The sequence below is a fragment of the Monodon monoceros genome, unplaced genomic scaffold, assembly GCF_005190385.1.
Source record: "Monodon monoceros isolate NGI ecotype Baffin Bay Population unplaced genomic scaffold, NGI_Narwhal_1 Super_Scaffold_16, whole genome shotgun sequence".
Taxonomy (NCBI): domain Eukaryota; kingdom Metazoa; phylum Chordata; class Mammalia; order Artiodactyla; family Monodontidae; genus Monodon; species Monodon monoceros.
Genome location: NW_021703772.1, coordinates 106277898 through 106293207, shown reverse-complemented (window position 1 = coordinate 106293207; position 15310 = coordinate 106277898).

The following is a 15310-nucleotide window of genomic DNA, read 5'->3' as shown; positions in this document are numbered from 1 at the left end:
GCCTTTAGGAACTATAGCTTTATTTTTGTTTTTTATAAATTTATGTATTTATTTTGGCTATGTTGGGTCTTCGTGGCTGTGCGCGGGCTTTCTCTAGTTGCAACGAGCGGGGGCTACTCTTTGTTGTGGTGAGTGGGCTTCTCATTGCGGTGGCTTCTCTTGTTGTGAAGCATGGGCTCTAGGCATGTGAGCTTCAGTAGTTGTGTCTTGCGGGCTGTACAGCGCAGGCTCAGTAGTTGTGGCACACAGGCTTAGTTGCTCCACGGCATGTGAGATCTTCCTGGACCAGGGATCAAACCTGTATGCCCTGCATTGGCAGGCAGAATCTTAACCACTGCACCACGAGGGAAGTCCAGAACTATAGTTTTAAATTTTACTTTGACTTCATTTCCTAAGTTTTGTGTTTTTTGTTTTACTTTGTTAATTTTCATATCTACTCTTTAATTTGAATTTTGCTTTTGTCATTGAACTGGCAGACATTTTTTTTTCTTTTTCAGCTGTATATTTTTTGGAAATTTTGTTGTTTTAAAATGTTTAAATTCTTGGAATATTGAACTACGACCAGAATCTGAGACATTTTACATCTTTAACAGGTTGGGTTTTTTCTTTTGTATTTTAAATATTTAATATTTTAAACTTCAATTTGTTTGATTGAAAAATAACGTTTATTTTCTGTTTGACATAGATTTTATATTATGGATATTATACCTTAAGAATTTACATTTCTTTGTAGTTTCATGTAGTATTTCTCTATTAAAGGTATTAAAACCTGAGAAAAGTGTTATTAAAATTTCTCATTTACACGTCTGATTTTTTTTTTCAATTTAACTTCATAGTTCTAACATGTTTTACTTTATATATTTCACTATTATATACTTCAGTGCAAAATGGATCATGACTACTATAGCATTTTTAGAGATTTTACCTTTCATATTTATAAAATATTTCTCCTTGTCCTTTTAAAATGGTTTTCACCTCAAGAGCTACTTTCTATGTTAATAGTACTGCCACATCTGCTTTTTTTCTTTCTTACTTTGAGTTTTTAATAGCCTGAAATTCTTCCTCTAACTATCTGTTTAGCTCAACCTTTATATGCCATTTGCTTCTAATGCATCTGTTATAATAAGCATAGAGGTACATATTAACTCACGGAATCTGAGATTCAAAGTTATTTAAACTATATATTTTTTCCTTTAACAACTGATATATTTGTTCTATTTTCATCCAACCTCTGTTCTATTTTTTGTTTTTTGTTTGTTTGCTTGTTTTCAGTTAAGTAATATTGTGGCTCTTATTTTTCTACTCTGACAATTATTGGTTTTAATATGTTTTATTTGATCCCGTCTTCTATTTATTTATAGTATCTATATTTTATTATATTGATGATGAAATTGATGAATTAATCAGAAACATTTGTCCTTATAAAAGATATTTTGGGGATCCTTTTAGTTGTATATCCTCCTTTCTGACCCATAGCATCCCCTATCCCCTGGATGTTTTGGGAGAGTATTTGTTTGTTTTTGTGTTTTACTTTAATTTTGGTCTTTATTATTGTAAATAAATATAATGCAACATTTTATTTTATTTAAATCTCATTTTAACCAAAATGATCCTTTTGCGTTTGGACAATGCAATAGCCTCATTAATTTCTCTGTATATATACATATATAGATATATATATATAGAGAGAGAGAGACAGAGAGAGAAATTTTTGCTTATTACTTCATTTGACGATTTTCTAAATTATCCTACTCTTCCACCAAGTCTGGAAGTACTAGCTATCTTATACTGTTGCTTAGCATGGCTCCTCTCCTTGAACTTTGGATCCCGCTTCAATATCTAGTGATGTTTTCTTGTCTGATATAAAACATAAGCCAGAGGGGAATAATGTACTCAAAGGCAGGAAAACAAGATGGTTAAGAGCTCAAACTTCAGGGTTAGGTTATTTGAGTTACTGTATATAAAGTGCCTAGAATGATGTACAACAAGAGCTGCAGAGGTAATAATTAGTGTTATATACTTGTCTTTTGTTAACAGCTTTACTGAGACATAATTTACATACAATACAATTAATCCAGTTAAAGTATATAATTCAATGATTTTTAATGCATTCACAGAGTTGTGCGACCATTACCACTATCAACAAGAGATCCTATACCTCTTAGCTATCACCCCACTCACTCACCCAAACTCCCCAGCCCTAAGCAGCCACTAATTTACTCTATGCCTATTGATTTGCTTATTCTGGCCATTTAGTATAAATAGAATTATGTAATATGTGGTCTTCTGTGACTTGCATCTTGAACTTAGCATAATGTTTTCAAGTTTCAACCATGTTTTAGCATGTATCAGCACATCACTTCTTGCTGAATAATATACTGTAGCCTAGATCTACCACATTTGTTTATCCATTCATCAGTTAATGTCCATGTAACTTTTGGTTCTTTTCAGTTTTGGAGTATTATGAATAATACTGCTATGAACATTCATATACATGCTTTTGTGGTGAACATATATTTTCAGTTCTCTTGTATGTAGGCTTAGCAGTGGAATTGCTGGGTCAAATGGTTATTCTAGGTTTAACTTTTGGAAGAACTGAGAAACTATTTTGCAAAGTGACTGCATCATTTTTACATACCCACCAGCATCACAGGAAGGTTCCAACTTCTCTACATTCTCATCAACTCTTCTACTAACTGACTTTTTGGTTACAACCATCCTAGTGGATGTATGTTTTAGAATGCAGGTTTTATTATTATTCAGGTGTAGGTGAGGCCAACAGATCAGGAGATGACTGCTGTTGAGAAGACAGTTTGTTTTTCACAGTTCCCAAGAGGAGGGGCAGACCATGTCATGCAGGCCACACGTGGAAGCACAAGGTTTGGTTTCCATAGAAAAAAGAAGACAAATCAGAGTAAACAGAATTAGGATTGGCCAGTTTGAATGATTTCAGAGGGCTCTGGAACATAGAGCTATCTCTAGTTTTCTGTTATTGGACCCTGGGATAACAAGCGCAGATGGATATTGCATTCTGGTGTATAAGAGTTAGATAGAAGAGTTGGCTGTGGTATGAGCTATGGATTGGTAGGTTGGCATATGAAAGGCACAATCATAGGGGAGTCTTTTTTTTTATCACTAAGAATTATCTTTCCCTGGGAAAGACAGTCTCTCCCAGGTCAGCAAATCTCACATGCCAGAGCACTGAGAACCCAGAAAAGAAGTTGCACAGATGAGAGTATCTAAGGAATTGTCACTCCATATTTCTCTTCACTTGTCTTTTTAATAATATTGGCTGCTACAGGGTCTCCAAGTAATCCCCCACTGCATTTATTCTTTCATTATTTCAAATTCCATAGTCAGTTAAATACATCCAGAGGGTATAAAGTAATGGCTGTGTTGAAACCACTCAATCATGATCTGCTTTACAAAAGATGATAAATGTATGAATCTTTGGTCTTTAAGACATTGGACCTCTTTCTATTTTTAGACAGTCTCACTCTCTCTTGAAGTCTGCTCTTGACTTCCCTGGCAGACTGAGGGAAGTGGCAGCTCTACAAATCTCTCTGTCTGTCTGTCTGTCTGTCTCTCTCTCTCTCTCAGCACACACACACCCACAAGCACACACACATTTTAAAGAATCTTAAACATGGCAAAATACTCCTCTTTGTAGAGCTCTGTAGGGTCAAAGATGTGCTAAGATATACACAAATACTTTATCTTTTAGAAATTTAGAAAACAGTTGTCAAAAAAATAAAAAGTCAATGCCTGGTATTAGGCAAGCAGTTCATCTTGTTTATATGTCATTAATATAATATTAAATAGTTTTATTGTCATTATTAAATATTACCAGTAAAGTCTTTCAAACTTTGTAAGAATTGATAATATTAAATAAGCTGTTTTAGAATATAAATATGTAGAACTGCATTTACTTTGTAGTGTTATTATAACCCCCATAACAAATCTAATGAAGATGACCACCCCCAAAATACTTACGTATTAATCTCATTTTTGGATAAGATGAAGTAATCTAAGTATAATATAATTTGAATTCAATAATGACACACCATGTCCAAGTACTATTTAAGCCAGCAATGAAAACATGGTTTAATAGCCAGGACATGGAAGCAACCTAAGTGTCCATCAACAGATGAATGGATAAAGAAGATGTGGCACATATATACAATGGAATATTACTCAGCCATAAAAAGAAACGAAATTGAGTTATTTGTAGTGAGTTGGATGGACCTAGAGTCTGTCATACAGAGTGAAGTAAGTCAGAAAGAGAAAAACAAATACCGTATGCTAACACATATATGTGGAATCTAAGAAAAAAAAAAAGGACAAAAGGAAAAAAAAAACCAAAAAGGTCATGAAGAACCTAGGGGTAAGACAGGAATAAAGACAGACTTACTAGAGCATGGACTTGAGGATATAGGGAGGGGGAAGGGTAAGCTGTGATAAAGTGAGAGAGTAGCATGGACACATACACACTACCAAACGTAAAATAGATAGCTAGTGGGAAGTATCCGCATAGCACAGGGAGATTAGCTCAGTGCTTTGTGACCACCTAGAGGGGTGGGATAGGGAGGGTGGGAGGGAAGGAGTCGCAAGAGAGAAGAGATATGGGAACATATGTATATGTATAACTGATTCACTTTGTTATAAAGCAGAAACTAACATGCCATTGTAAAGCAATTATACTCCAATAAAGATGTTAAAAAAAAAAAGAAAACATGGTTTAATACTAGAAAAGGTGACATTATATCACATCAATACCCCAAATGTTTACTAATAATAGTAATTGTTACTTGCACTTTCCATGGAGTAATTCTTCTGTCATTACATTACACAGTTATCTCTGTTTATCCTTGCTATAATCCTTTAGGGCACAGAGACATGATGTAATTCATGCATCACTCAGAAAGTGCTAGAGGTGGGAGAAAATCCAGGCAGTCCCAGGCTGCACTATTAATGCCTGTCCTATTAAAATCACATGTAATCTCTCTTGTAACTTTAAACAAAATATAACTCAATCTATAAAACCCTTCATAGTGGAGGAGCTTGACAAAAAATAAATAAAATAATTAATCTGATAACCTCAAAATGATGCTGCTGGAATCAAAACAAGGAACCCAAATATGTGACAAGTCTTAAACACCAGCCTGGCAATTCCAGCCAATCACATGAAGCACAAAAGTGTAATTTTTTAAAAGATTCATTATATATTTAGATCAAAACTTAGATGTGAAACTGAGCAGAACACTATGGGGCTCACCCAGGTACCAAAGGCTTTCTGTGTCCCCTGTTTCTTGTTTGTAGGGAAAATGCTTCATCCTCCTAGACCTTCCCCAAATTCCAAAGGGCAGATTCAAACAGTTACTGATTAGAGAAGGGAGGGAACGGAGAAATGAAGGAGGAGCAGTCAAGAAACAATAATGCGGCAATAAACCAGGGTCCTGGTCCCACTTCAAGGGACTTATATAACAATATATCTCTGAGTTATTCTACAGGAACTAAGACTTCCACCCAGGTGGAGGATGGTAACTTCAGGCTGAGCTCAAGTTTCCTGGAGCACCGCCTTGTTACCTCACCACCAACTGATCAGAAGGAAGTTACACACCCTGTAGACGTCACCCCAAATGTTGCCTTTAGAAACTCCTCCCTGAAAACCATCTGAGAGTTCAGGTCTTTTGAGGACAAGCCACTTGTTCTCCTTGCTTGGCCCTGTAATAAACCTTTCTCTGCCCCAGACTCCAACATTTCCATTTGTTTGGCATCACTGTGCATTGGGCACAGAAACTTGTGTTTGAAAGCAGATGAAAATAAATTTTAAATGTATTAAAGAGTAAAAGAGGAAAATATAGATAAATACCTATTTGATACAAGGTGGAAAGTATTTACTAAGCTCAAAAGAATAGAGATAATATTGACATAATTATGAAATACATATTTGTAAAATTTTCTTCTAAATAACATTTAAAAATAAAAATTAAATAACTAGAATATATATTTATGGAAATTTTAAAAATGTAAGGAGTAACATTGTAATTTATAAATAACTGTACAAACTGATAAATAGTATCATCTCCTCTATAAACAAATGAGTAAAAGCCATAATACAATTTTACAAAAATGAAAATAAAATGATTAATAGATGTATAAAAATATTTAGCCTTACCATCATTTGAAGAAAAAAATTAGTATCACAAAATGTTGACATTTTTTAACTGTCAGATTTGCCCTGTTCCCAAAAATAAATCACAAGAATACATAACAATAGGGACTTTCATGTAGTTAATTAATAACAATGATAAATTGGAAGCAACTTAATTGTTCAAAATGGAAAGATGATCAAATTAGTGATGATACCATCCAGACAATGTAATAATAGGCATTTGAGATAATACTTGAAATCCTAACAATGATGTTGTTTAATGTGCCTTAGAAAAATCTTAGTCTAATAAATTACTATGTGCTGGTATAACATGTGCTTATATTTATGCATTTTTAATATTTAGTCTAATATTTCTACCATAAAATGAATTCATTGTAAAATGCAGAAAACCCAAAAATACCTTCCTATATGCACACACATAGCACATATTCAATATATTTTAGAAAAATAATAAATGAAAACAGAATGAAATTTAACTGAAATTTCCAACACTACATTTTTTTAAAACTTTTTATTTTATATTGGAGTATAGCCAATTAATAATGTTGTGATAGTTTCAGGTGCACAGCAAAGGGACTCAGCCATACATATACATGTATCCATTCTCCCCCAAACTCCCCTCCCATCCAGGCTGCCACGTAACATTGAGCAGAGTTCCCTGTCCTTGATGGTTATCCATTTTAAATACAGTTGTGTGTATATGTTGATACCAAGCTCCCTAAATATTCCTTCCCCCCACTCTTCCCCCCTGGTAACCATAAGTTCATTCTCTAAGTCTGTGAGTCTGCTTCTGTTTTGTAAATAAGTTCATTTGTATCATTTCTTTTTAGATTCCACATATAAGGGATATCATATGATATTTCTCTTTCTGTGTCTGACTTTCTTCACTCAGTATGACAATCTCTAGGTCCATCCATGTTGCTGCAAATGGCATTATTTCATTCTTTTTAATGGCTGAGTAATATTCCATTGTATACATGTACCACATTCTTCTCCGTTCCTCTGTCAATGGACATTTAGGTTGCTCCATGTCTTGGCTGTTGTAAACAGTGCTGCAATGAACATTGGGGTACAAATATCCTTTTAGACCATGTTTTTCTCTGGATATATGCCCAGGAGTGGGATTGCAGGGTCATGTGTTAGCTCTATTTTCAGTTTTTAAGGAACCTCCATACAGTTTCTCCACAGTGGCTGCACCAATTTATATTCCCTCCAACAGTGTAGAAGGGAACATTACTTTTTCTGATGCTTTTTAAATCTTCTTGTTTGCCTAACTGTATTTTATAAATTATCTATAATAAGTATTTTTAAAAGAAATGCAGAGACCAATGGATATACAAAAACTGCTTATCTTTACTAGTGAAAAGAAAACTGAAACAACCATAAGTAAGCTTTTAATCAGTGTTATTAGTTTTATGGTGTATGGTGTATTTATGGACATAAATACATTTCTATCTACCTACAAACATATATATATATATGTATATCTGTATATATACACATGACTATATATATATATATGAAACCGTGCCTCATAGGATTAAAGAAACTAATTACTAGTAGAAATTCTTAAGCATGTCTTACAGGACAGCAGAGAAGGAAACAGCTTTTTGAAATCCCCTCCACTTGTAACACAAGAAATTTGGCTGAAGCCAATTGGAATTCCCATGACTGACTAGAGTCTAAGCAGAATGTACTTGCTTGTCTGATAGATGAGCTTTAGTTGTCACAGCCCAAATTTCCACCACATGTTTTATACCAACACTCCCCCCCAATTTGCACATGTGACACATGAAGAAACATGAAGACTGCTTCCCTAAACCATGTAACCAACCACCCTTTTTCTCTTTCTTCGCCACCCCAAAACTCTAATTCTTAAATATCTACTTCATCCTGCTATTGGGGAGAAAGATTTGAACTGGCCTCCTATCTCCTGCTTGGTCTCCTTGTAATAAACCTTTCTCTCTAAGAAGGACCAGTACTTCAGTGTTTGGATTTCCATTGTATGTAGACAAACAAACTACTCAGTTTGGTAACATACACACACACACACACATATACAAAGTACTGTTAAAGGGCAAAGTTTCTATCAGATATTATTTTAGCAAAATTTTCACAGAGCTCTGGAAAAAATATAGTATCCCAATAATTTTACTTATGAGGATCTTATAACTGATGATGTGAACAAAAGCTTACATAAAAGTTGGTCATAGACTGTGGATAGAAAGGGCATGAAGTGTCCTTTCATCTTGGCTCAGTGTTTTGTTTAGTTACGTTGTGCAGATTTAACATCTGGGTCCTCATAATTAAAATAAATGAAATTAAACAGTGTTGAGGACTACCCAAAAAAAAGCCTATGAAAGATCTTCCTTGGGATCAGCATATAATTGGTGCGGGTTTGGTGGTAGCCACTCCTATGGTTATTATTATAGCTAAGGAAATATTGCAAGCAACCTAATTGTTCAATAATATTGTAGGGGATCAGCATTCGCCACCCTAAAATATGTCTCTTTGGAATATTATTTTAAGCTGGTTATTGTCTAAGAAGCAGCAGACATGAGGAAAACTCTGAAAACCAAGTAGGAGTTACCCTTTTGTAAGAAAAATTACATTTTTTAGGGAAATCTCCAACTGTAAGGGGGTCTCCCTTGCTGTACCTAGAAGAGGACTAAATCTCTAGGAAGTCTTGTCAATGGAGAAGGCAATGACTTAAACCTGCATCACAGTCACTCTTGTTTATTGTGCTTTTCCTGGTCACCTCCCAAAACTGACTCTCCCCAGCCTCAACATCCTCTTTTGTCTTTAGCTTAGGATGGTACTTAAGGTGAGGGCTTCAGCCATTTTGGTGGGTTAATTAGTTTTCCTGGATTTCTCCCATGTCTACATGTTGTTAAACTTTTGTTTGATTTTCTCCTGTTAATCTTCTTCATGTCAATTTAAAACCAGAAGAGCCATCCAGACCAGCCAGAAGAACTGAAGAGGATAAAGGAAAATTCCTTCCTCCCTGATAATATGAAACAGTTGAATAAACTGATATAAAAATATCAATAAGAACCCTAATGATATGAGAAAATACTCATATTTCAGAGTATATAACAAAATCACATTCGTATATATGAATATATATTAAATTTAGACTTGTTATTTCTCAATGTTCACTTATATTCCCCCGACCTTAACATAATTGTTCTAATTTTTACATGTGCTTTCAATACTTAACCTGTGTGTCTACATATTTTTATTTTATTACAAGTAAAATATGCAGTTTTGTGTTTTTTTAACTTAATGTTTTTAAAATTTTTCAAGTTGCTTTTTAATTCTTTATATTCATTATTTTAATGCCTGTATGATGCCACTGTGAGTTAATATAGGACATCTAGTGAACCTAGTGTAGGTTTACCCGTTTTCCCCTTTGTTTTTGTCCTTAAAAATTACACTGCTACAAAGGTCTATGTACATAACAATTATTTCACTTTGTCTGGATTCTTTCCTTAGAACAAATCTCCAAGAGTGGGTGTGTGATCTTAAGTGGGAAGAAAATTTTCTTTTTGCTTCCATTACCTGTTATAATCACATAGTGTCAAAGGCAATTGTTCTGATTCACTACATTCTTGGTAATGTAAAACTCTTTTAAGCTATCCTGAGCTTTACTAAGGTTAAATAACATAAATATTTTGTTTTTCAAATAGCTGTTAATATATGTTACCTCAATAGCATAAATGTTACCTTACTGTTGTTTTAATTGGATATTTGCAGGGATTGAACATTTGACCACATTATTTTTTACCTTAATATACTGTCTTACTTGAATTTTTTATTCAGATTATTTGTTAGTTTATCATTTTTAAATTTTATATAAGTGTTGTGGCCTAGAAAAGAATTTTGTTGTGGGTTGGGAAAGAATTTCCAGACCCAAGGCAGAATGTAAAGAAGATGGAGTTTATTAGAGGGGAATGGTCACTGCCAAAGCAGCGGGCTGACTTCCTAGTAGTCTGGAAGAACCAATCCTGAACATGTGCTATTAGTCAGTTTTTATAGCCAGAGAACAAAGGAATGGTCGGAGGTGAAAATTTCATTTTCTGATTGGTCAAGGCACATATACCGTCCTTCTATAGGGTGGGAGTGTGACAGGGCAGATGCCTTTCCTTACTTGGGATGAGAGAGGAAGAGGTCCCGTCGCCCAGGTGGGCTCAGGAATTTCGTACCCATTGCAACATGGTGGGGAGGGCGATGAGAGTCTGGTAGGGGGTGTAAGGCTGAAACTTTTTCAGGCAGGGTTGTCCTTTTGTCCTTGAAGCACCATAGTCCTTGGAGCACCACAATGAGGATTTTTGAAAACTGATAAAAAAAACAACTATAAAAACACATTTTAAGAAAGATATTTTATTATGTATTAAGTATGATATGATAGGAAATTATATTTAATTATGTCAGGCAAAATGACAGCATTGTGGTTGTGTAAGAGCCTATGGTTTTAAAGGATTCTTATTGAAATATTTAGGAGTAAGTGGCTTTTTTGTCTGCTTTAAAATGCTTTCTCAAAAAAAAAAAAGAAAAAAGAAAGAGAAGGAAAACAAAACAATACAAAAAAGCAAAAGTACCAAAATCACGATATTTATTTCTTATTTAGTTGATGAGTTCATGGGAATTCATTGTACTATATTCTCTATTTCTGTCTTTGCCAATTTTTCCATATAATTTTAAATACATTAAAAATTGAGGACACGGGGAGGGGGAAGGGTAAGCTGGGACAAAGTGAGAGAGTAGCATTGACGTATATACACTACTAAATGTAAAGTAGATAGCTAGTGGGAAGCAGCCACATAGCACAGGGAGATCAGCTCCTTGCTTTGTGACCACCTAGAGGGGTGGAATAGGGAGGGCGGGAGGGAGACGCAAGGTGGTGGGGAATATATGTATACATATAGCTGATTCACCTTGTTATACAGCAGAAACTAACACAACATTGTAAAGCAATTATACTCCAATAAAGATGTTAAAAAAATGCATACATACCTGAACAAACATTTAAAACATACTTTAGTTAAGTGTAACCCTTTGTCATATTTACTGCCTAATGACAGTGTATATTCTCATTCTTTCAGATTTTCAAATCTGATGTGCTAAATATCATGTGATAATTTTTTAAAGAAAAATTAATGACAAACTTTAAGATCCTTGGGTAATGTCATCCCTTGCTTTTTCTAAGAGGGTCAAGCAGGTCTCAGTAACCTTTCCACAATAAACATGTTTGCCTTCCTGTCTTTCATGTTCACTTTCTGTTTGTGATTCTGACAGCTCATAGGATTAAATTCTCCTTGTATTGATTTGGATGTGCTCCTTGTCCTGTTTTGATCAAAAGAAACATAGTTTTCCCCCTGCAGTGATAAGGTACAGTAGACAGACTACATCATTTTCACAGAAGTCATTTCTAAAGTGCTCCCCCTTTACTGAGAGCCACATGTGTGTTATTTCCTCTTTTGAATCATAAATTAAGTACTGCCATTTATTAGAGATGAAGAAGATATTTTCCCCTCTTCGGTTAGAAAAGGCCAACCAGATTTTTAAACTCAAAACTCAAAACAGTTCATGGGTATCAGTTTAAGTGTAGCTATGCAGAAATCTCAATGGACTGTTTCTTAAAAAATGTCCTTAGTGAAGCCAATTAATAGGCAGGATATCAAAGTCTCTATTTTGCTATTTAAATGCATGTGCAATTGAACCATCATCAGTGGAGAAAAGAAAAAAAAATAACATTTATTTAAGACCTGTGGCCTGAGCTAGTCACACTCACAGATAACACCTCATCAAATTTGCTCTTGAGAGTTTGGTGTTGAAGGTCCATTTAATGAAGAAGGAATCTGAAGCTAAGCGATGGGTCTATGCTTTGAAACGCACTCCTGTCTCACACCAGGGTCTGCTCTGTTCCTCTAGACTCTGCAGAGCGATTGTTTTGTAATCAGGAGGATATTGATGGCGTTCTCCACACTCACTCCTTTTGGAATCCGAGCCCCAAGTAAACGAATGCATTAAATTACCTTAAATGTGATTCAAATGCATGACAATGTAAGTGAATTAGCCCTCTTGTTAAATGTTAGCAGAAAAGAAAGAAGTACATGGATGATCTATTTTCTAGACAGAAAACACTAAACAAGGAAGACATATTAATGTAGAATTCTCAGTCCTTTGTTGTATTTCAAAATTTGAAAGAAAATTTTGGAATTTTTTATGAAAATCCTAGTCATAGTCCTACTACAGTAAATAATCCTGTCTCTTCACTTTTAAAATGGGATGGATTTTTTCCCTTCCTAACTTGCAGGATCGCTGTAAGGCTCAAAATGAAGCAAGATATTAGATGTGAAAATCTCTGCAAAATATAAAGTCATTTATGGATATAAGAAGTGGTATTGCTGCTCGAGCTGAATTTTGGCTTAAGTGTTTGACAACAAAACTATGTTGATCGCCATAAAATTTCTGGCTCCAATATTCTCTTATACTATATTTGGGACATAGCCAGTGAAATTCAGGAAAAAGAGATAAAGATTAGTTGGGGTTTAGAAGTCACTCTTCATGCCTTGAGCTCTATGGCCTTACAGGAAGAGCACTGGGTGTGGAAAGGGAGAGGGTCTCACCCCAAACCTACCATCTCACCAAATGCCAAAACATTCTTTGACAAATTGACTATTCATCTGAGTGTGGATTTTATTACCAGCCCTATTAAGCCAAAAATAATGTAACCCTTCTCTGGACCCTGAAGTGTTTCTCATTGTCAGGGGATTCTTGCCTTTGTTGTACTGTCCCTGAATGTTCATTAATTTCAATGAGAGGTAAATGTCAACTTAAAGCTAAAGATGACGTAAATGCCGCAGCAGCTTATGAGTATTAAAATAAAGAAGGCTTATGAATTAATGAGCCCAGTGGACGTTCATTCCAGTTGCAGAACAAGAGGCGGCTGCTCGCTTTGACCTCATCCCCACGCTCAGCAAACCCGGGCAACCGCAGGCACCCGGTCACTGCGTGTAAGAGAGCCACTCGGTTATGAGTTACAAAATGAGTTGGCATTATCTTTTTAAATGTTAATCATGCACCTCCAAAGCACTTGGGCCACTTCCCCAAATAATATTTTTCTAGCTCCATGGGAGGCAGTGTGTGTGGTATAAAGAACACAGAAATAGGAATGGGAATCCTGGGCTTCCTGCATCACATTTGGCACTAGTTCATTGTGTTAATTCAGAAAATTTAAATTAAATCCTCAACTGTTTCCCCCACCCCTTGCCTCCTTCCACCCCAAGCCCCTGCTAGAAAAGAAATGCTTTTGTCTAAATTTTATCAATGTAATATGTTCACCTGCTTAAAAATAAAATGGGAAAGAAAAATGATTAAAGTGCAAATCAAGAGTCCCTTGCCCCAGGGCTTCCCTGGTGGCACAGTGGTTAAGAATCCGCCTGCCAATGCAGGGAACCCAGGTTCGAGCCCTGATCCGGGAAGATCCCACATACCGCGGACCAACTAAGCCCCTGTGCCATAACTACTGAGCCTGTGCTCTAGAGGCCACGAGTCACAGCTCCTGTAGCTTGGGCACCTAGAGACCATGCTCTGCAACAAGAGAAGCCACCACAATGAGAAGCCTGTGCACCACAAGGAAGAGTAGCCCCCGCTCACTGCAACTAGAGAAAGCCTGTGTAAACAAACAAAGACACAAAGCAGCCAAAAAAAAAAAAAAGTCCCTTGCCCCAAATCATCCTTCATCCATTTTCCCCAGGGTCCAAGCATCCACTATCCCCAGGGCAATGCCCAACAACAACCAGCTTTAATGGGCTCTGCATTGCATTTTTCAATCTTTCTTTCCTATCCCTTTTTTTTTCCCTTCCTTTTTTGTAGTTATCCACTTATATCTAAATAATGTGCCTATCCCTTTATTTTAAGGTGCATCAACTTTGCACACTACAATTTCACGTTTTGCAATGATGTTGCTAAATGTACCCCATTTATGTAATGCTCCCCTTTGCTCCAAATTTTTGAAAGTTATGTGACTATTTTTCCTTCTATTACAATCTCAATTTTCTCTCTTCACAACACTATTCCTTCATTTTAGAGCTGGTATATACTGACACTGCTTCTCTGTCAGTCTCTCTCCTCTTACCAGACCCCCACCTGCAGTGTTTCTCAATTGTGCCCTAATGTATATATTATATTGCTAAGTGTATGAAGGGGAGGTCAAAAGTTCACCTTCTGTTCTGAAACAATTGTCACCATATATTTACCTAAATATTTATTCAAAAAGTTATCATCTGATAAACAATATTTATAAAATTGTGACTTTGCAGATATCATTCACTGCAAAGTGAAGAAGTTACTATTTCCTCTCCCTAAAGGCCTATTGTGATGACACTTGTAGGGAGAAGAAGCAAATGCCTGTTTCATCACATACCCGATGTCTTTGTCTTCTTCCTCATTCTCTCAGTGGCTGGGTTCCTCCATTTTTCTTCTAGAAGATGTTATCTTTGGGCCACATTCATTCCCCATGCTTCTCCGGACCTCCTGCATTTTAAGCCTATTGCACTGCTACTTTCCTGACATTTAGTTTCAGTACTCTTGGGTTAGATAGACTCTTTCTTACAGTATTTTATATTTTTCTCTTTTTGGGTGTTTTCTGCTCTTTTTCTCAATTCTTTTTGTCAGAAAGTAATGCAAATTTCTGAGTATTTTAATGTTTAACTTTATCTCATGTACGTGGTTGAATTTCTGGCTGGTTGTAGGTTGCTTGGCAGACTCCTTTGTCACTCTGAAGGTCTCTATCTTCTCTCTTCCACCATCACTCTGGCTCAATAAATATTTAATGCCAGTCAGTTTGTGTTGTTTTGGAGCAAATGTGATTGCATTTCCTTTGCTCTTTTTCAGAGTCTTTCCTTTATCCTTGAGGTTCTGAAATTTCAAGAAGGTAGTGATTAGTTGTTGGTCTTTTTAAAATTCATCATGTTAAACTTTTGTTTGATCAATTTAAATTGAAGTGTTCCATGTCTGTTTTCAGATCTCAGAAACTTTCTTCATTTATTTCACTGATAATTGTGAAACCATGCACCTCAGATTGGGACTTGAACCCATGTACTGGAACTTGAACCCAGCCTAAACCCA